At 37.3% G+C, this 20,993-nt stretch overlaps 1 protein-coding gene and 1 pseudogene across 1 annotated transcript in view; one reads left to right on the top strand and one right to left on the bottom strand.

The window, feature by feature from the left end:
* Window positions 1-20,993, bottom strand: part of SLC35F3 (solute carrier family 35 member F3) — a 463,234-nt gene that overhangs the window by 305,380 nt on the left and 136,861 nt on the right.
* Window positions 10,772-11,898, top strand: LOC119526835 (annotated as a pseudogene).

Below are 20,993 nucleotides of genomic sequence, written 5' to 3'. Positions count from 1 at the left end.
GATAGTATATATTTCATTGCATATTTGCATAGTACCCCACTCCCTTCACTAATAAAGGGAGGAACTTTGTTTTGTTCACTGCATTATTTCCAACAATGTCTGATGGGTACTCAGAAAATATCTGTTCAATGAACTCAGAGCCCAAATGACTGATAAAGGCAATTGTAACTAACAGAAATTCTATGTTGGATCTGAATAAAGACAGAAGGGAGCATATAACCACAGCAAGTTCCTCGTATTATATGAAACCTTCTTCTGAGATAAATAAATGCAAATTCAGAGCACAGCTATTTAGACAAGACAAGAAAAAAAAAAATAGCACTGTTAAGCTTGTCCTATTAGTCCAGAAGTCTTTGGAGTTCACAAAAGGACATAAAGCACTCAAGTTCCCTGTAATACCCACCATTGGTGAATTAATTTCAGCAGTCACTTGCATAAATCTGACTCTAAAAACAATTATTTCCGCTCAGATAGAGTGTCAGTCACAATACAGACAACTGCACTTTCATTAGCCTCATGATTCCTTTTCCTGCCCAAGGCCATAAATTGCACCCTTCGTAATATAATGAAACTTTATTGACTGAAGATAGTAGAGCCTTTTAATCCCCATAATTTAGACAACTAGAGTAGAATTTAAAGTGTGGAAAAGTGGAAAAGGTAAGCATCTCTTTTTCCTCTCAAAACTCCATCTATTCAATGAAAACCTCCACAGTGTGTCACGTGAAATGTTTATGAAATATTCCTAAAAATATTAACTATTGCAACTATCATGGTAGGCATCATAGTCCCAGATCTATTAAACCCAGATCTATTTGTTCCCTAAAGGCGCGCTACTCTTACTAGAGGTAAGAGAAATGGCAAAGCTTTGGAAACACGTGCACTTGATCATTTAAGGACAGTTCGTTCACGCCCAGGCTCTCTGCCGAGTATGGTGCATACTGCAGAGTGAGATGATCTTCGTCTTCCCTCATGGAGCCCTGACAGAAATGTCGGTAACGAAGATGAGTCTAAGGAAAGGGCACAAGGGTAGAGATGTGTGATTGGTTTTGTTCTCTGGGGTATCCCAAGCAATTTGAATTGTGCCCAACACATGGGTTCTCAATAAATATTTGTGGCATGAATAAAGAAAGCATTTAATCAGCACCTACTGACAAGTTAGCTGTCATATCGATGGATTTCTTGATTTATAATGTCCCCGAGTCCTGCCACGTCTGCTTTCCAGTTCCCTTTGAACACAGAGGCAGAGTCCTGACAGCTCCATTCAAAGGAAACCCTGAAGGTATCTGTTGTGTATACAATAGGATAGGCTCTATCTGATAGAGTTGTGCATGCCTGTTGGATATTTGGAAGAGGAGCTTCTCTGTGAGACAGGTCACCTCTCTGGATTTATTTCCTCTTCTCCCCAGATGAGGAGGCTCCAGTGCAAGCTCTTAGCTCCTTCACAACTTCTCCACAGAAGATGCAGAGGAGCATTAACTGGTTCTTTTTAGGCAGCCGTCACATAAAACTTCTACAGTGAACTGATTGGTCATGCAGTAACATAAAAAAGATGTCAATTATAACATAACAAAACAACTACAGGAAATAGACAAGTTCTTTCCATATGGAAAATAGAAAAAGATGTTAGCTAAAGTGGACTGTTAGAGCAAATTCTATGGACCTGATTACGTAAAAATACACATGGAAACTATCTATAAAGTGAATTAAAGTAAAATCGGGGACACACCCAACATTCTGTTATATTTGTCCATGGGAGAGAGGGATAATATGGATATGGTGACCATATTTTCCAAACCAGAAATCAGTCAACATGATCTGCAACCAGGACAAAATGTTTGGAACATGGATTTTATTTTTTAAAATCTGGACTATATGGTTGGCATACACATGGATAAGTTCCTCAGAGAAAAGGAGAAATAAAACATTTTATAGGCTACTGCAAAGTTAAGGTGTAGAGAACATGTTTTCCACTTTGGGGTGCTGTGCTTTCATCTAAGGGGCGTTTTGCCCGCATCAGGTCTCACCCAGCGAGAGGGGGCAGGCAGGCCTTCCAGGAACCTATTTGCATGAAGGAACGTCCCAGCCTTCTGGGAAATGAATTCTAATTCATTCTTACACAAGAGGACGCTGATGCATGCACGCAGGTCCAAGGAGGTTAGGTCAGGGTCAGACGGGCAAAAAGAGGTGGTTTTGAGCCCAGCAGGGCCCATGCTGCTCAAGTTGTTCTCTGGCTCCACATATTCCCTTCCAGTGATTTAAGCTAAAATCCTGGTGGAGAACTGGATACAGCTCTATATGGCATTGGGAGCACAGGCCTGCTGCTGGGCTGCGTTAAGCCTTACATTCGGTTATTATACAGGATAGCCAGAGGGAGAAAGAAGGTGTCCTTCCCGCTCAGGCTGGAGGCTGGCAGAGCCAATCCGGGCATAAAGTGTGGCAGCCAGGAAGCCACACAAGCTGAGCAGAACCAGCTTGGTCTGCAAGGAGATCGAGACCGAAGCGAGGATGGTGTCCGTCAGGAACAGATGAGGACGCCAGAGCTGCCAAGAAGAGGGATGGGAACGGCAGGGAAACAAGGCTGCAGTGGGATTGCCTCGGGGGAAGCCAAGAGGTGAATGCCAGCCAGGGCCTTGGGAACAGGTCCTGTGCAGTGGGAGGCGAGCTGGGCTCCCCCAAGCCTGAATACCCCACTTTTAGTTCTTGCTGCTTGTCCCCAACAACTGGTTCTCAGCACAGCAGAGAGAGCCTCTGAAAATGTAAATCTGCCCTGTTTTCCCATCTTACTCACAACAAAAGCCACAAGGGCATTTATAGTGGCCTGCAGGATTTACCTGATCTGCACATTCACCTCTCATGGTACACACACATGCATGCATGCACACGCACACGCACACACCTCTGACTCACTGCAACCACCTTGGCCTCTGTATTTCTCAAACACCCCTGGCATGCTTGCGGCTCAGGACCTTTGTACTTGTGGTTCCCGCTGCCTGGACTACTCTTCCCTCAGATATCTGCCTGGCTCAAACCCTCACCTCCTTCATGGCTTTGCTAAAATGTCTCCTTAGTGAGGCCTTTCCTGACTTTACCATTTAAAATTGCACCCCTCACCCTAAAGAACTTCTCATTCCCCTTCCCTGCTTTATTTTTCTCCATAGCGGTTATCACCAGATATAAATTTAACTTATTTAGTAGTTTATTATCTGTCTTCCTCTACTAAATTAATGTGTCTTTAGCGGCTAGAACACTGCCTGGCATGCATGTGTCACTCAAACATATTTGTTAAGTGAATGGATGAATGTATAGAGATCTTTGGGCCTTTTCTTTAACCAGTGGAAATGAACTATTTGATATTCACTGTGATAACTATAATCAAGTTTGATGCCAGAAACAAGTTTACTTTTAAAATCTGAAGATATTTAATTCATGCTGATCACAATTCCAAGAAAGTATCCTCGGTTTATGCAGTAATTTTCACTGGTAGAACCTTGGCCCCTTCCTGTCGATAGGTGTAGTGGGTTGAATTGTGTCCCTCAAAAAGATACGTTCAAGTTCTAACCCCTGGTACCTGTGAACGTGACCTTATTTGGATACAGGGTCTTTGCAGTTGTAACCAAGTTAAGATGAGGTCATACTGGATTAGGCTGGGCCCTATATCAATGATGGGTATCTTTATAAGACGAAGGAGACAGAGAGACAGAGGGGACAAGGGCCACATGAAGACTGAGGCAGAAGTTGGAGTCATGCACTTACAAGCCAAGGAACACCAAGGATCGCTAGGCACCACCAGAAGCTAGGAGGGATTCTCCCCTAAAGCTTCCCAAGGGAGCATGGCCCAGCTGACACTTGATTTTGGACTTCCAGCCTCCAGAACTGAGAACATAAATCTGTTTTGTTTTAAGCCACCCAGTTATGGTGATTTGTTATGGTAATGCCAGGAAACTAATAAGTGGCAAAGGAGACCAACAGCCCTATCATGCTCTGGGTTGTTTGGCTGTAATTTTCCAGTCCTGAGGCTTGGGCTGAAACATAGGAGGGGAAGAGGAATAGAATAATAGAAAGAAGGCATTAGAAGGTCAAAAGGAATATTCTCACAAGCACTGGAGGCTAACAATTTAGAATGACAAGCCCTCGATCTTGGAGCTTGTCCTTATGAAACTTGTTACTGCAAAGGAGAGGCTAAGCCTACTTATAATTGTGCCTGAGAGTCTCCCCCTGAGTGCCTCTTTTGTTTCTCAGATGTGGCCTCTCTCTCTTGAAGCCAACTCTGTAGGTAAATCACTGCCCTCCCCACTAGGTGGGACATGACTCTCAGGGATGTAAATCTCCCTGGAAATGTGGGACATGACTCCCAGGGATGAGAATGGACCCAGCACTGAGGGACTGAGAAAGAATCCCTGACCAAAAGGGGAAGTGAAATGAAACAAAATAAAGTTTCAGTGGCTGAGAGATTTCAAATGGAGTCAAGAGGTCATTCTGGAGGTTATTCTTATGCATTATAAAGATATCCCTTTTCAGTTTTCAGTGTATTAGAATAGACAGAAGGAAATACCTGAAACTGTTGAACTGCAATCCAGCAGCCTTGAAGATGACTGTATAACTACACAGCTTATACTGTGTGACTGTGAAACCCTGCAACTGACACTGTTTATCCAGTGTATGGACTGGATAAAATAAAGTAAGAAAATAAAGACAACAAATAAATAAATAAATGATGGGGGGATAAGGGGTATGGAATGCTTTGAGTGTTCTTTTTTATTTTTCTTCTTTTTTTTTTTTTTTGAGTAATGAAAATGTTCAAAAATTGATTGTGGTGATGAATGCAGAACTATATGATGCTACTGTGAACCACTGATTGCACACTTTGGATGATTATCTGGTATGTGAATATATCTCAATAAAATTGCATTAAAAAAAGAAGAAGGATGGAAGGACTTCATTCATCAAACCTAATCCCCTCACGGGCTTCAACAGCTTCTATAACTTGGTCAAGAAGGCTGGTGGGGGTGGAGGTGAGGGGTTGAGGTGGTGGGAAACAAGGGGCTACATTTGTGTGGCCCTGAGATAAAAGTCTCCTCTGTAATCCAATATTTAACTTCAGTCCTGGTGGGGGGCTGGGGATTGATTAGTGACATCTATATAGCAATGGACCTGACTTTCCAACAGAGGTTTCTCTACAAAGAGCTTGAACCAAACTTTGTCTTTGTTCTTTAGCCCCCCAGGCAATCAATTACTCCCTTGTTTCCAGCTAGATTTTGAGATGGCAAGCAGGCTGTTTTGGTCTGGGAGATCTTTGCAATCATTAAATTTAGGCTTGGCTGTGCAGACTATGGGCTCTTGTTGACTCTTGGGGCCTTGAGCAGGGAGGCTCTGATCTGAAATCTGATCAGCTATGAGGAAGCCTTATTAACTGAGCAAGTGAGACTGGCTGTGGGGTGGGATGCAGGGCAAAGAGGCAGTAGAAGATTGAGGCCCTGGAATCCCTCATTGCCCCTCCCTGGAGAAACTTATTATTGGGTCTTTTGTGTTTCTAAAGCACTCTGTTCCTACTTCTGTTATAGCTCCAATTTGTGCTTACTCCTGTTACAGGGACAACTATTATGGCTTCTAATAACACTAAGGACAGTTTTAGTTGTTAATATGTGAGTCTCCCATTAGAGGCTGCGAATTAGATGAGGGGAAGGGCTAATGTACTCATTTTTGCATCCTTCACAGCCCATCTGATTGCACCTAGTCCACAGTATTTTGTTGAACTTTTCTTAATATGCATGTTTCAAGAGGGAGCTATAGTCCAGAGGCAGGGACATGAGAATATTCACTATTTCGGAAAGTTTGGTATGCATATAATTTTTCCAGTTGAATCTGATGTTCGCAATGGCTTACCTTACAAATCTAGAGACATTTCATTTTCATATCTGATTAAGCTTCAGTTGGCAGAAGCTCTTAGAGCTTTTAAGCACACGTCTCTCTTCCAATCTCACAATCAAATTAATTACCCATAAAATTCTTAAGCATCCCCAGAACCATGAGATTTTTTCATGTGAGAAAATGTCACTTAGTTAGCATCCTCTCAGTTACCTGAAACCAAGCCCAGAATTTGGGAATAAGCGAAGTCCATCTCTGGCAGCTAGGTATTTCAAAGATCTTGCACTAAAACTTGAGTACTTAATTTTCAGGTAAATGGCAGAAGCCATGTGAATCAGTTATCTATTGCTTCATAACAAACCACCCCAACAATGAGTGGCTTCTAACACCAAGCATTTTGTTTGTCCATGATTGTACAGGTAAGCAATTTGGGTCGGACTCAGCTGGGCAGTTCTGCTGCTGGTTTCGCCTGGGGCCTTGCATGCAACTGCAGTCATCTGGCAGCTCAACTGGGGCTAGTCTAAGATATCCTCATTCACAAGTCTGACCATTGGTGCTGGCTATTGGCTGGGCCTCTCTGTCCACATGATTCCTCATTCTCCAAGAGGATAGCCCAAGCTTTTCACATGCTGATCTCAGAGTCCCAAGAGCATAAGAACAGAAGCTAGAAGGCCCCCTAAGCCTAGGCTCAAAAATTTCACAATGTCACTTCTGTCATATTAGCCCAAGCAAGTCATCGGATCAGGATCAGAACCACTGTGGGGAAGACTACTCATGGGTGTGCATATTGGAAGAGGTGTGGGGGCTGCGTCGCGAACAATATACTAGACCCTCATTCAGAGTCCACTGATTAGTGTGTTAGATGACATTCTCATAAGCTTTTTATTGTTTTTTTTTTAAACCTGTGTCATATTATTCTAATATAGCAAATTAGAATTGCAAATAGGCATTGACAGCTAGAGGCAAATAAGCTGGGAACTGAAAATTTCAGAACAAGAAAAAAATGAGGCAATTATAAAAACCTAAATTGAGATCTCAAGCCTAAAAGTCCATTGTCATTTGTAGTATGTAAGTAAAGAAATCACACCTGCCCTTGCAATATCATTATGCTCACATTAAAACAGGATATAAAAAATAATGATCACAGTGATGAGTTTGACAGTCAAAAGTTATAAGAAAGCAGAGTAGCATAGCATACAATTAGATTTTCATTGTAAGAGTTACTTATAAAAATGTTTGATGCTTCAAGGGGCCAGCATTATTCATACAAAAATTAACTCATATGGAATTAGGTATTCCCTAATGATCTGCATAAATGAGGTAACAATACAAATTCTGATCTATTTTGTGTGTGTGTGTGGTGACTGACTGCGATTCTTTGCCTCATTCCAGACCCCACTGAAAAAGTGGGGCAGTGGCCACGGTTTTATCTTCAGGGGTATGGAGGTAGAGAGGGAGGGTAAGACAAGAGGGTAATGGAAGGCACCCCTCCTACTCAAAGTGGGGCTGCAAGGAAGATAGATCCTCCACATCTCCAGTGTTCTCCCAGCCCTACCTCCCTGGATTGCTAATAAAACAGACACCACCAACCACATAGGATCCAGGACTCGCTGATGCTGTGTGGGGTCCCAGCCAGTGAGTCTGGTGGGACTGAGGAATAACAAAGAGGCCAGTGTGGCTGGGACAGAATGAGCAAGAGAGGGAATGGTACAAAGTGAGGCCAGAAGGTGCTGGTGCAGGGAGGACAGCAAACCTGTGAGATGGGAGCCAGTGCAGCAGAGGACTGACCTCACCTGATTTATATTGTAAGGGATCAGACAAGCTACTGTGCTGAGAAAAGACATGGGGAACAGGCACCTAGAGTTAAAACCAGGGTCCTATAATTCACAGTGGTTCTCTTAGCCCCTGAAAAAGAATTGGGGAAACTCCAATCCCTCAGGATTATAAATACAACTAAAAATATTTTTTAAAGCCAATCAAAGGACCTCAAATCATTTTCATTGTTTTGAGCCAGAGAAGAAAATTGTACCAGGTGGTGCCAAGACAAAGCCAGGATGGGATAGATTTGGATCTTGCTTCTGTATTACTCACCTCCCACTGGCTGGCTGTGTAGGCTCACCACAGTCATTTCATTGACCTCACAGCAACGTAACCACGCATTTTACACATACTCAAACTGCTGGACTCCATGTATACTGAGCTTTTACTATATAAACTTATTTTTTTACTATTAATTTTCATTAATTGGATTTTCTTAAACCGAAGCACACTCATCTAACCTCTGATTTTTCTAGAGAAATCATCAATTTGTAAATAAAAGGTTATGTTCATCTAGAGCTGCGACTGTTGTTAAGACATGGTCAAGTCAGAAACCAGAAATGCTTTTTTTTTAAAAGGTCATATATACTATTTTTAAACCTTTACGTTAATATTCACATGCCCACACAAGGAGGAAATGATCTATTTTTCTCATAGCGCTCATGGCAGATTCATATGTTATGATATATAAGCCTTATTTTTAAAAAAACATCAGTGAGAGAATATATGTATAAAAGCCAGTTTTCCATTCTCAGGTCCTAAATCTTCCTAGATATAGACCTGAAATTGTAAACGTCAAACTAGAAGCCAATTTCTTTTTAAAAAATAAGCAGGTTTTATCAGCCAATCTCACATCCCTTTCTGTATCCTCCCTTTCTGCTTCCACAACTGTCAGCACTTTAATTGTAAATAAACCTTTCAAAGACACACACCAACTGTGCCAATAAAGTTTGTCTCATCAGAGGCACTTTCCATGTTTTGTTATTTTCAGATTACTTGAAGCAATTGGCACTATTTTTGCTGTCTTCTTTTTAAGCTACTCAAATAAAATAAAACAAAAGAAAATAAAAGTACTAGTATTTTGATACCGAATCTTCTAAAATCTTAGTCTGGTCAACTTTTAGTGTCTACTGCTTAAACTGATGGGACCAAAGCACCAATGAGCTGTTGCTGCAAGAGAAGAAACAAATAATCCATGTCCCCAGAGTCTATAATGCCTAAACTATATTCGATTTACCCTGGGATCTGTTTGGACATGGTTTTCTAAGGCAGTTAAATCAAACAATTATCATGTTTTAACTTGATTTAATAGCACACACTAAATTCTATGGAATTAATTATATAAAATAAGCACAATTAACCACAGCACAACCATTATACAGAAATAGCTGTGATTAGGTGTGTTCAGGATGAGCCACAGGTCCTTGGGAGAGTATCTCCACTTATGTGGCCAAAATCCACAGGGGGAAAACATCTAGGACCTGCTAATAATCTTAGCAAGATCATGGTGATTTTACTGAATCACGGAATATAACAGCTACAAGAGATACTAGAGGAAACTTTTACACCAACGCTAAAGAAATGAAAATTAAAACAAGACAACTTTTTTTTTTGTCTAGTAGATATTAAATTAACTCCTGAATAAAGCCCTTCTTATTCTGGCTTCGGAGGTCCAATGTCCAACAGCCAACTTTCCAATCAAAAGTCATACTCAAGAGACACCTAGCTGGAAAACTGAAAATGAAATCCACTGGAATTACCAGCCCTAAAGATGAATGTAAACTAATTATCAGCAGGTAAATGACAGGACCTAGGATCATGAATGAATAACTCCAAGACAAAGAGAAAAAAAATCCACCCCCAACCCCAGATGTTTGGAGATCTACATCTGGAATGACAGCATGAGGACCTGATCCATGGACCTACTGCCTACTGAAAGAGTTTGTTGTAAATAAACAACCACAAAACCCACAACCATTTAAAGCTTCTGAAAATGATCTGTAAGGGCAAACAACAAAAGAAACTATGATTGAAGAAAATCTACTAAAATTCAGTAAGACCAACTAGAGTCTGTGGAATTGGAACCAAGATTGCTCCCAGCTCAGTGAGATGGAAACCCCACTCCAGATTGGTGCAGTAAAGAATACAGGGTCCCCTTTCCCCTCAGCTCTCAGGTGGAGGACTGTCTCCCCAGGAGGTGCAGGATGTCAGCAGGCCTTCTTCTGCTCCTTGCTACCATTTGCGGAGGCTAATTTATGGGCCAGGCAGGACAAAGGCTCTACATGGGCACAGCACAGCTCATAAGGTAGGAGCTCCAGCTCCGGAAAGGTGAGCCAAGATAGTCTGAAACCACTGTTCCCCTCTCCACCCAGCAGTCAGCTCCAAACAATATACTGTCTAAAATGCCCAGTTTCCAACAAAAAAAAAATCTTACGAGGCATGTAAAGAAAAGAGACTATTTGACCCATACACCAAAAAATAAAGGAGACAATAGAAACTGCCTGTGAGAGCAAGGAGATTCCAGACTATAAATATGTTCAAAGGACTACAGGAAATCATGATTACAGAAGTAAAGAAAGGTCTGATGACAATGCTGCATCAAAGAGAGGATATCAATAAAAAGAGAGAATTTTTTTTAAAAGAACCTAATGGCATTTCTGAAGTCAAAAAGCACAAATGAAATGAAAAAATTCACTAAAAGGACTCAACAGTAGATTTGAACTGGCAGAAGAAAGAATCAGTGAACTTGAAGATAGATCAAAAGATACTTTGCAATCAAAGAACAGAGAGATAAAAGAATGAGGAAAAATGAGCAGAGTTTCAGAAAAATGTGGGACACCATTGAGCACACCAGCAAATGCATAATGAGAGTAATGGAGAGGAGAGAGAAAGGAACAGGAAAAAAAATTTTGAAGAAATAATGGATAAAAACATCCCCCAAATCTTCAAAAACAATAATCTACACATCCAGGAAGCTCAACAAACTCCAAATAGGATAAATCCAGAGATCTACAAGGAGACACTTCATAGCAACATTGCTGAAGTCAAAGAAAAGGAGAAAATTTTAAAAGGAACAAAAGAAAATTAACTTCGGAAAGGATATTTGGGAAACCAGAGGTTGTCTTTCCTGTTGGAAACGGCAATCTCTAGGGAAGCCCAGATGTGGAAGGTGAAAGTGCCAAAATGCCTACAAGTCAGAATGTTTCTCCATCCCAGAGAGATGAAGGGATTCAGTGGCTGGCCAAACTCAAGTACCAGTTCAACCTTTACCCAGAAATAGCTGCCCTGGCTAGCAGCAGTCTTTTGGACAGGTTTTTAGTTACTGTGAAGGCTCACCCAAAATACTTGAGTTGTATTGCAATCAGCTGTTTTTTCCTAGCTGCCAAGACTTTGAGGAGGATGAGAGAATTCCAGTGCTGAAGGTGTTGGCAAGAGACAGTTTCTGTGGATGTTCTTCCTTTGAAATTCTGAGAATGGAGAGAATTATTCTGGATAAGTTCAATTGGGATCTGCACACAGCTACACCATTGGATTTTCTTCACATCTTCCATGCCATTGCAGTGTAAACTAGGACTCAGTTACTCTTCAGTTTGTCCAAACTGAGCCCACCCTAACATTTGGCAGTCCTTACCAAGCAACTACTTAAGTGTAAGGCAACGAACTTCTGCATTTCAAAGGATCTATGCTTGCTCTGGCCATGGTCAGTTTGGAAATGGAGAAACTCATTCCCGATTGGCTTTCTGTTACAACTGAACTGCTTCAGAAACCATGGATGGATAGCTCCCAGATGATCCACTGTCGGGAGTTTGTGGTACGTCACCTTTGTACTCTGCAGTCTTCTCGGCCTGTAAACTCTGTTTATGTCTACTGTCCCCTCAAGCACACCCTGGAGACCTGTGACAAAGGAGTGTTCAGATTACATCCCTCCTCTGTCCCAGGCCCAGACTTCTCCAAGGACAACAGCAAACCACAAGTGCCAGTCAGAAGTACAGCAGCCTTCTACCATCATCTCCCAGCTGCAGTGGGTGCAAACATATCTCTGCTAAACGCAAAGTAGAGGAAATGGAAGTGGATGATTTCTATGATGGAATCAAATGGCTCTATAATGAAGACAGTACTTCAAAAAATGTAGGTTCTGTGTGTGGCACAGATTTATCAAGACAAGAGGGATATGGTTCTCATTGCCCACCTCTGCAACCTGTTTCCGTCATGTAGTTTCAACAGGTGTTACCTTCAAGTGCAAATTAAGGTAGTCTACTCTGGGAATGGGACCATGTAAAACCAGGAAAGAGGCTATAAAAGGATATAAATCTTAACAGGCTAAATTGAAGTGAGCCAGAAAAAAACTCTTGTTTACTTGTGCAGCTAATTATAATTAAACATTATTTAAGCACTTGAAGACCAAAAAAAGGACAACATTTTCAAAAAACCCAAAAACTAAAAAAAAAAAAAAAAAAAGGCAAAAAATGTATTTGTAGTATCTGTCAGTTCCACTGTTTTCTCCACTAAAATGTTACTTACCCCTATAAATTCATTTAATGTTAAAAAAAAAAAGTTCCAAAATTTATAGCTAGCAAACCTTGTCCCCAGCATCCTGATTTAATTTTCCTCTTGTTTTTGCTTGTTCCTTCATTGAATACTTAATGAATTTTATGCATGTTGATCTATTATTCCCTGACCTCCAATGAAGGAAACCCCCAAAATGATTTTTTAGTAATTTAGTAAAAGAATTATTTCAGCATGACAGCTATGTTTAATCCATGATTCATATTCAAATTGGTCTCAGAAGGGTACTTCAAAACTGCCCCATATGAATCAGAGGTGGTAAAATAGAAAAAGGAGCCACATTACATTGATTTTTCATGTTTGTCTCATTTTGATCTTCAGAGTTTAGAGACAAAATTACTGTTGTCATTTTTGTTTATCTTAAGGTAAAACTTAGTGGCAGGTAATTAGGACACTCTTAGATTTGTGGAAAGCATTTTTGACATTTGCGTAAAAAAATTGTGATAAAGTTAATATAAATCTAGGTGTTCAACAAAGAAGCATGTAACATCTAAAATTAAATTTTGTAACTTACCAGAACTTTCACTCATTTATAATCAGTAGGAAATGTTGGGACAGTTCTATGATTTGAGTCTGTAACATGTAATAACTGAATTCAGTACCCAAGTTTTATGTTAAGCTAAACCATTAGGATTTTTCTTGATAAAAGCTGGATAAATTCTGTAGATGAGAGACACACTTAATATTCAAAGATACAAACAGCTTTAAAGTAAAATGATGGGAATAGATATATCATGCAAACAGCGACCAGAAGAAAGTTGGAATACCTATACTAATATCAGACAAAACTGACTTAAAACAAAAAAAGTTACTATAGATAAAGGATATTTTATAATGATAATATAGTCAATCCACCATAAATACGTAATAATTATGAACATATGTTGTTATATGCTAGTCCATAAAACCCTTGATAAAATTTAAATAACTTAAATAATACAAAGAATTTTCTCTGACCACAAGAGAATGAAATTAGAAATCAATAATGGAAAAAAATTGGGAGACATAAAAATATGATGTTGAAATTAAACAATACACTCTTAACCAATAGGACAAAGGAGAAATCAAAAATGAAATCAGAAAATACTTTGAGATGAATAATAATGAAGACACAGCATTGAAATGCAGCTAAAACAGTGCTTGGAGGGAAATATATAGCTGCAAATGCTTACATTAAGAAAGCTCTCACATCAATAACCAAAACTTCCTTCTTAAGATATTGGATAAATAAGAGCAACATAAACCTAAAGCAAGCACAAAAGGAAGGAAATAATAAAGATAAGAACAGAAATTAATGAAATAGAGAACAGAAAAGTGAGAGAAATATGAGTGAAACCAAAACCTGGTTCTTGGAAAAATCAACAAAATTGATAAACATTTAGCTACACTAACGAAATTAAAAAAAGAGAGCAATTCAAATTATTAGAATCAGAAATAAAAGAGGGGACATTACTACTGACCTTACAGAAATAAGAAAAGATTATAAATGAATACTATAAACAACTGTATGCCAATATATTAGATAGCATAGATGAAATGGACAAATTTCTAGGAAGACACAAAGTACCAAAACTGACTTAAGAAGAAATAAACAATCTGAATAGACCTGTAACAAAGAGATTGAATTAGTAATTTTAAAAAAACTACATATAATGAAATCCCAAACTCAGATGGCTTCAATGTTGAATTCTACCAAATACTTAAAGAATTAATACAATTGTTCACAAACTCTTCCAAAAAATAGAAGAGGAGGGAACACTTCCCACATCATTTTATGAGTCCAATATTAACCTGATACCAAAATCAGACCAAGACATCACAAGAAAAGAAAACTAAAGATGAAACATTTCTATGACTATGGATGCAAAATGCTCCACAGAATATTAGTAAATGAATTCAGCAACATATAAAAAGAATTATATCCACGATCAAGTGGAATTTATCCCAGGAATGCATGGTTTGTTTAACACCTGAAAATCAATTAATGTAATACACATGTCAACAGAGTAAAAAGTAAGAACCACATGATAACCCTAATAGGTGCAGAAAAAGCATTTGATGAAATCCAACACCATTTTATGATATAAATGCTCAACAAATTAGGCATACAGTGTGACCACATCATCCTTATAAAGGTTATCTACAAAGCTCCATCAGCTAACAACATACCTAATGTTATAGGAGTGGATGTTCTCTCCTTAAGATCAGGAACAAGACAAGGAAGTCTATTCTTACCACACCTATTCAACGTTGTACTGAAGGTTCTAGCTAGGACAATTAGGGAGGAAAAAGAAATAAAAGGCATCCAGGTTGGAAAGGAAGACGCAATACTATCTTTATTTGCAAACGATGTGATAGTATATGCAGAAAATCTTAAGGAATACATGAAAACACTATTAGAACTAATAAATGAATTCAGTAAGGTTTCTGGATACAGGATCAACACACACAAAAGTCAATTTCATTTCCACACACTTGCAAAGAACAATCCCAACAAAAAGTTAAGAAAATAATTCCATTTACAAGATCAAAGAGAATAAAATACTTAAGAATAAATTTAGCCAAGGAATGCAACATGTACTCTGAAACAGCAAAACACTGTTGAAAGAAATTTTTTAAAAATATCCAAATGAATGTAAAAACATCTCATGTTCCTGGATTGGAAAAGACTTAATAATATCATTAAGATGGTCATACATCCTAAATTGTCTATAGATTCAATACAATCCCTATCAGAATCCCAGCAGACATCTTTGAAGAAATCGACAATCCATGTAGCATTTCAAGGGACCCAGAATAGCCAAAATAATCTTGAAAAAGAACAAAATAGGAGGATTCATACTTCCCAATTTCAAAACTTACTACAAATAACAGTAATCAAGATAGTGTGGCGCTGGCATAAGGATGTACATAAAAAATCAAAAGTATAGAATTGAAAGTTCAGAAATAAGCCCTAATATATATTGCCAATTGATTGTAGACAAGGATGTCAAGTCAGTCAATGGGAAAAACTGACTTTTTAACAAATGGTGCTTGGACAATTGAATAGCCATATCCATATCATAAACAAAAATTAACTCAAAATGGATCAAAACCCAAATGTAAGAGCTAAAACTATAAAGTTCTTAGATTAAAACACAGGGGGAAATCTTCATGGTCATGGATTTGATGAGTGGATTCTTAGATAGGATATCAAAAGCATTAACAACAAAAGAAAAAATTAATAAATTGGACTTCACTCAAAATTTAAAATTCATTTGCTTCAAAAAATCAAAGTGAAAAAACAAGCAACAGAATGGGACAAAATATTCACAAACCATGTTTCTGATAAAGGACTTGTATCTAGAATATATTAAAACAAACTTTAAAACTCAATAATAAAAAAAGAAAAATAACCCAATTAAAAATGGGCAAAGGATGTGAACAAACATTTCTCCAAAGAAGAAAGTATTATTCATACAAATGACCAATAAGCACATGAAAATACACTTGACATTATTAGTCATCACGACAATGCAAATCAAAAGCACAATGAGATATGTCACAGCCACTAGGATGGTTAGAATCAAAAAGTCAGATAACAGTAAATGTTGTTGAGAACATGGAGAAATGGGTAGCTTTATAGTCTGCTGGCAGAAATGAAAAATAGTGCAGTCACTTTGGAAAATTGTCTGGCATCTGCTAAAACCATTATACATAGAGTTACTATATGGCCCAGCAAAACTATTCATAGATATAAATTCAATAGAAATGAAAACATATTTCTATACAAAAACTGGTACATGAATGTTCATAGCAGTATTATTCATAATAGCAAAAAGGTGGAAACAACTCAAATGTCCATCAACTGATGAGCAGATAAACAAAATGTGGTGTATACATACCCTAGAATATTATTTGGCCATAAAAAGGAATGAAGTACTGAAACTTGAGACAACATGAACCTTGAAAACATGCTGTGAAAGAAGCCATTCACAACAGGCCATGCATTATATGATTCCATTTATATGAAATGTCCAGAATAGACAAATCTATAGAGTAAGAAAGTATTAGGGCTGAAGAGAATGGGGACATAGGAGACTGATAGCTAAAGGGTACAATGTTTGTTTTTGAGGTGACAAAAATTTTCTAAAGTTGACTGTGACAATGGCTGCACATATTTGTGAATATACTAAAAACATTGAATTGTTCGTCTTATATGGATGAATTTTATGGTATCTGAATTAATGTCAATAAAGCTGTTAAGAAAATATGTTTCAAGAAACAGAATAAAATTAAAAAAAATAAACTGCAAACAATACTCAGAGACAAACAAACTGAGAGATTCAGAGAGATTATATCCATAAAATAAGAACACATTATAAAAAACAAAGAAAAAAAATTTTAGAAAGTAAAAAATTAATAAAGTGACTGAAAAATAAATAAAGGAATACTGCTGGAATCTTGGGCAAACACAAAGGTAAGGAAACAAGAACAAAACGAAAAGAGATGTATGAATCAATTCAGAAGCAAAATGAACTAACAGCAGTCAGAAAGTGAAAGAACAGAGAATACAGAGGGGAAAAAAAAAAAAGTAGAACATCCCACCCTCCCCTGCCCGGAGATGAACTACATAAATCTTTTGACTAATAGGCCCACTGAAATCCCAGCACAATGACTGCAACAAATAAATAAAACCACCCCCCCCCCCAAAAAAAAAAACATTACCTTTAATTCAAGATAGGCTTACAAAATTTTGTCAGATTGGCAAGGGCAGAAGATCCTACAAAGCTTCCAGAGAGAAAATATAGGTTACTTCAGAGGGACAAAGATCATATTGGGGTCTATAATACTGAATGCCAGAAAAAAAGTGGCCAAAAGCCTTCAAAGTTTGAAAGAAAATTATTTTCTAACCAAAATTCTATATCCAAATTATTAGTCATGGTAAGGTTAGAAAAAAGATACTTTCAGACATGAAGAATACGCTTTTTCTTTCTGGTATCTTAGTCCTAATCTTCTGCAGCTTTGCTCTGATTTGCCTAGGTGTGGCTGTTCAGTAGTGAGTGGCATTTTCAATCTGAGAACACTTCTGTCTTCAACCCTTAAATTTGTAACTATTATCTCTTTTAATACTGCTTCCATGTGATTCCCCTTATTCTGTTCTTTTGGAACTCCTATTTAGGTCTAAGTGATGAATTTTCTTTCAATCAATGCTCCTGTCTATTAACGATTATCTCCAATTTTAAAAATTGCTTTCTCTCTCTGAGCTGCCCTCTAGACGAATTCCTCAGTGCCATCTCCCAGATTACTAACCATTTAGTCAATTACATCTAGTAGAGAGATTTTACTGTCTCCTGAATTTTTTATTTCCTATGACAGAATTTTTCATTTCTAAGATTTCTAATTACATATCTACCCATTCTTGTTTCATTTCTCCCCATACTCCCCTATAACTTCTTATGCTCTTTCAGTGGAAGTCCTGTCTTCATTAATTTCTTTAAATGTCTTTAAATTTATTTTAAAGTCTTTGTCTTTCTGCCCTACAAAATCAATTTGAACTGAAGTAAATTCATATGCTTTCTTCTTTGCTTTCCCTTCTAGCATAGGTTTCTCCATTTATTTTGCAGTTTTGGTTGACTTACTCATTTTGAAATGATGGGACTTTCCCTTATTTTTTGTTTGTTTTTAATTTTTGCATTTTGTTTTCCTTTCTGTCTTCTTTCTTGTGTTGTAATGAGCCGGTTTATGGTTTCTCTGCCCCTTTGGCATCCAATCCATAATCAAGTTTTATAAATGGCATTTCAGAGTTCCTGTTCCACTGTAATCTGGCGCATATCTCAGATATAGGGCACAATCAACATAGGGCTTGGGTCAGCTACTGTTCACGAGGTGAAGAATTTGCCTGAACACTCCAACCCTCAGATTCCTGACCCCTGAAGTACAAGAGTTCAGTAAGTTTCCTGGATGTAAAAACAAACATATAAACATTCAGAAGCATTTCTCTGCACTGGTAACATCAATTACAAACTATTGTCTTTTTTAAAGTCCCACTCACAATAGCAACAAAATCCAAAGTAACTAGGAATATACCTAATAAAAGATGAGTAAAGTATTTATCCAAAAACATCAACAACTAAACAAACAGTAATAAATAGTATTAAAGGATATAAAGGAAGAACTCAGAAAATGAATATAGGTTCATTTATTTGAAGACTCAATATGATAAATTTGTCAGTTTTCCCCCCAAATAACCTTAAAAATCAAGGCACGTTTAAATGAAAATATCAACAAGGTTGTCCATGGAACATGACAAAATGATCCTAAAATTAAAGTTAAAAAAATCAGTGGACAAGTATATTTGACACAATTAAGAAGACCAAGGTGGGGGGTTTGACTTAGGGAGTAAGGCTTACAATAATGCTATAGAACTTAAAATGATGTGGTTTTCAATTGCAGATATATCAGTAGATAAGAAAAGAAATAAATCTATGTGTATGTGAAGAATTGAAAACTGACAGAGGAGGCATTACAATTATTGGGACTAAGTAATAAATGGTTCTAGGAATATATGCATGGGGGAGAAAGAAGATTAGATCTCTTCTTCACACTATACAAAAGATAAATTTTAGGGATAAACTTTAGGGATTAAAGGATTATTACAAAAAGGAAATATTTGAAATTTTCAAAATATGTAGAAGAATATCCTTATAATCTCAGATTAAAGAAGTGTTTCTTAAATAAGAAATATGTATATATGAGAAAAGTATAAATCATAAATAAAAGTATTCATAAATATAAACTTACATAAATAATAAAGACCCCATAACAAAGTACAAAGAAAAATCACTGCCTAGAAGATTTCTTAATGCAGATAACTGACAAAGGATTTAGTATCCAGAGCATATAATGAATTATAAATCGATATGTATGTATATCCGTATTAACAATCAAGACTCAATTGAAAAATAGGCAAACACTATAAGCAGCAATTTGCCAAAGAGGGTATTTGAATGGTCAATAAGCAATGAAAATATGGTCACTCTGATTAATGAGCAAGAAATTGAAAATTAAAACTATAAAAACGATACCACCTATTTCATATTCATCAAAATATTTAAAGTCTTCAATATCAGACATTGGCAAGGATTTAAAATAATGAAACTGTATACACTTCCTGTGCTTTTTCAATGCAAATTTAAATTGGTGCAAACACTTTGAAGTGACATCGGTAACATCTTTTTTACAGCTGAATATGCTTGTAATTTATGAGGCAAGTATATCCTAAAGAAACGGTTACACACACACAAGGAGAGCTATGCAAAATGTTTCCTGCAGTGTTAAATGGCCTAAATGTCTGTCAACAGCAAAAGGAATAAACAAAGCATATTACTAGCTGGAATGGAGTGGAATACCATATAGCAGATACCCATGTATCAACATGAATAAATACACACAAGACTATTAGTTGAGCAAGCAGGTTACTGAATGTTACTGCAGTTTTGTGACAGATATAAATTGTGAAAATGTATAAAACAAGGCTATATATTTTTTATGGATCCACAGACAAGTGGTAAAGCATAAAAATATGCATGGAAATGATAAGTATTCAATTTGCAAGAGTAATTACATTTGGAGATATAAGAAGGCCTCAACTGTATCTCTTATTTCTTTAAGAATACTTGAAATGAAAATGTCAAAATGTTAGGTTTTGATCAAGCTGGGCGGTGGGTATCTGCATTTATGATGTTATTATCTACTTTTCTCTGCATGTTGTCCTAGGGGTATTGAATAGTGATGAAGAATGAAAGCCTCTGGAGCTAGACAGCCTGCTTTATAATCCTGGGTCTTCCATTTGAGAGCTGTGTGACCTTAGGGAAGTAACTTGGGTTCTCTGTTCTTCCATTTCTTCACTTCCAAAACAAGGATAAAAATACTACCTGTTCAGAGGACCACTGTGAATATTGAGTTAATTAATATAAATTGCTTAGCCCAGTGCCTAGCGTATCCAGTTTTCAGTATATATTAACTATCATTATGACATTTGAAATACCTTAAAAATTTGACTAAAAATGCAAGTTGCAGAATGATAAGTACAATCTGATTCTATTTATGTAAACTTTATTGTTTGTAAAATGTATACCCCCAAGGTAAATAAAGGAAAACAAACTGTGAGGCTACAGACCTCCTTAACCTACTGGTTATCTCTGGAGAGGGAGAGGGAATTAAGATGTAGAAGCATGACAATAAATGCTTCAAATATTTGTAATAATAGCAAACATATACAAAACACATACTAAGTGCCAGGCACTATTTAAATGCTTTCCATATGTAAACTCCTTTTAAGTCTCAGGGCAACCCCTAAACACAAAGAGATCAAGTAACCCCCTAAGATCAGGCATGAGTAAAGATTCTGCAATGCAGATAATTCATAGTGGATTTAGTATTCAGATACATAAAGAATTACAAATCAAGATTGGAACCTAGGCAGTTTTAATCTCTATACTGCCTCTCAAATAAATAAGTTTCATTTATGTAAACATGTAATGCTTTCATGGTCAACAAAGGATTGGAAATCTGAATTTTAAAGAGCTCTTTCAAATTCATAGGAAAATGATTAATAATCCAACTGAAAAAATGGGCAAATGAAATGCACAGGAAATTCAGAGATGAGAAAACAGAAATGGCCAATAAATATATTAGCAATCCAGGACGTGCAAATTAAAACAATAATGAGATATGATTTTATACCCATAAAACTGGCCAAA

Source organism: Choloepus didactylus, chromosome 2 (genome assembly GCF_015220235.1).
Source record: "Choloepus didactylus isolate mChoDid1 chromosome 2, mChoDid1.pri, whole genome shotgun sequence".
In the NCBI taxonomy this organism is placed as follows: Eukaryota; Metazoa; Chordata; class Mammalia; order Pilosa; family Megalonychidae; genus Choloepus; species Choloepus didactylus.
The sequence above is the reverse complement of the archived record's forward strand: the minus strand, read 5'-3'. Positions and strand labels throughout refer to the sequence as shown.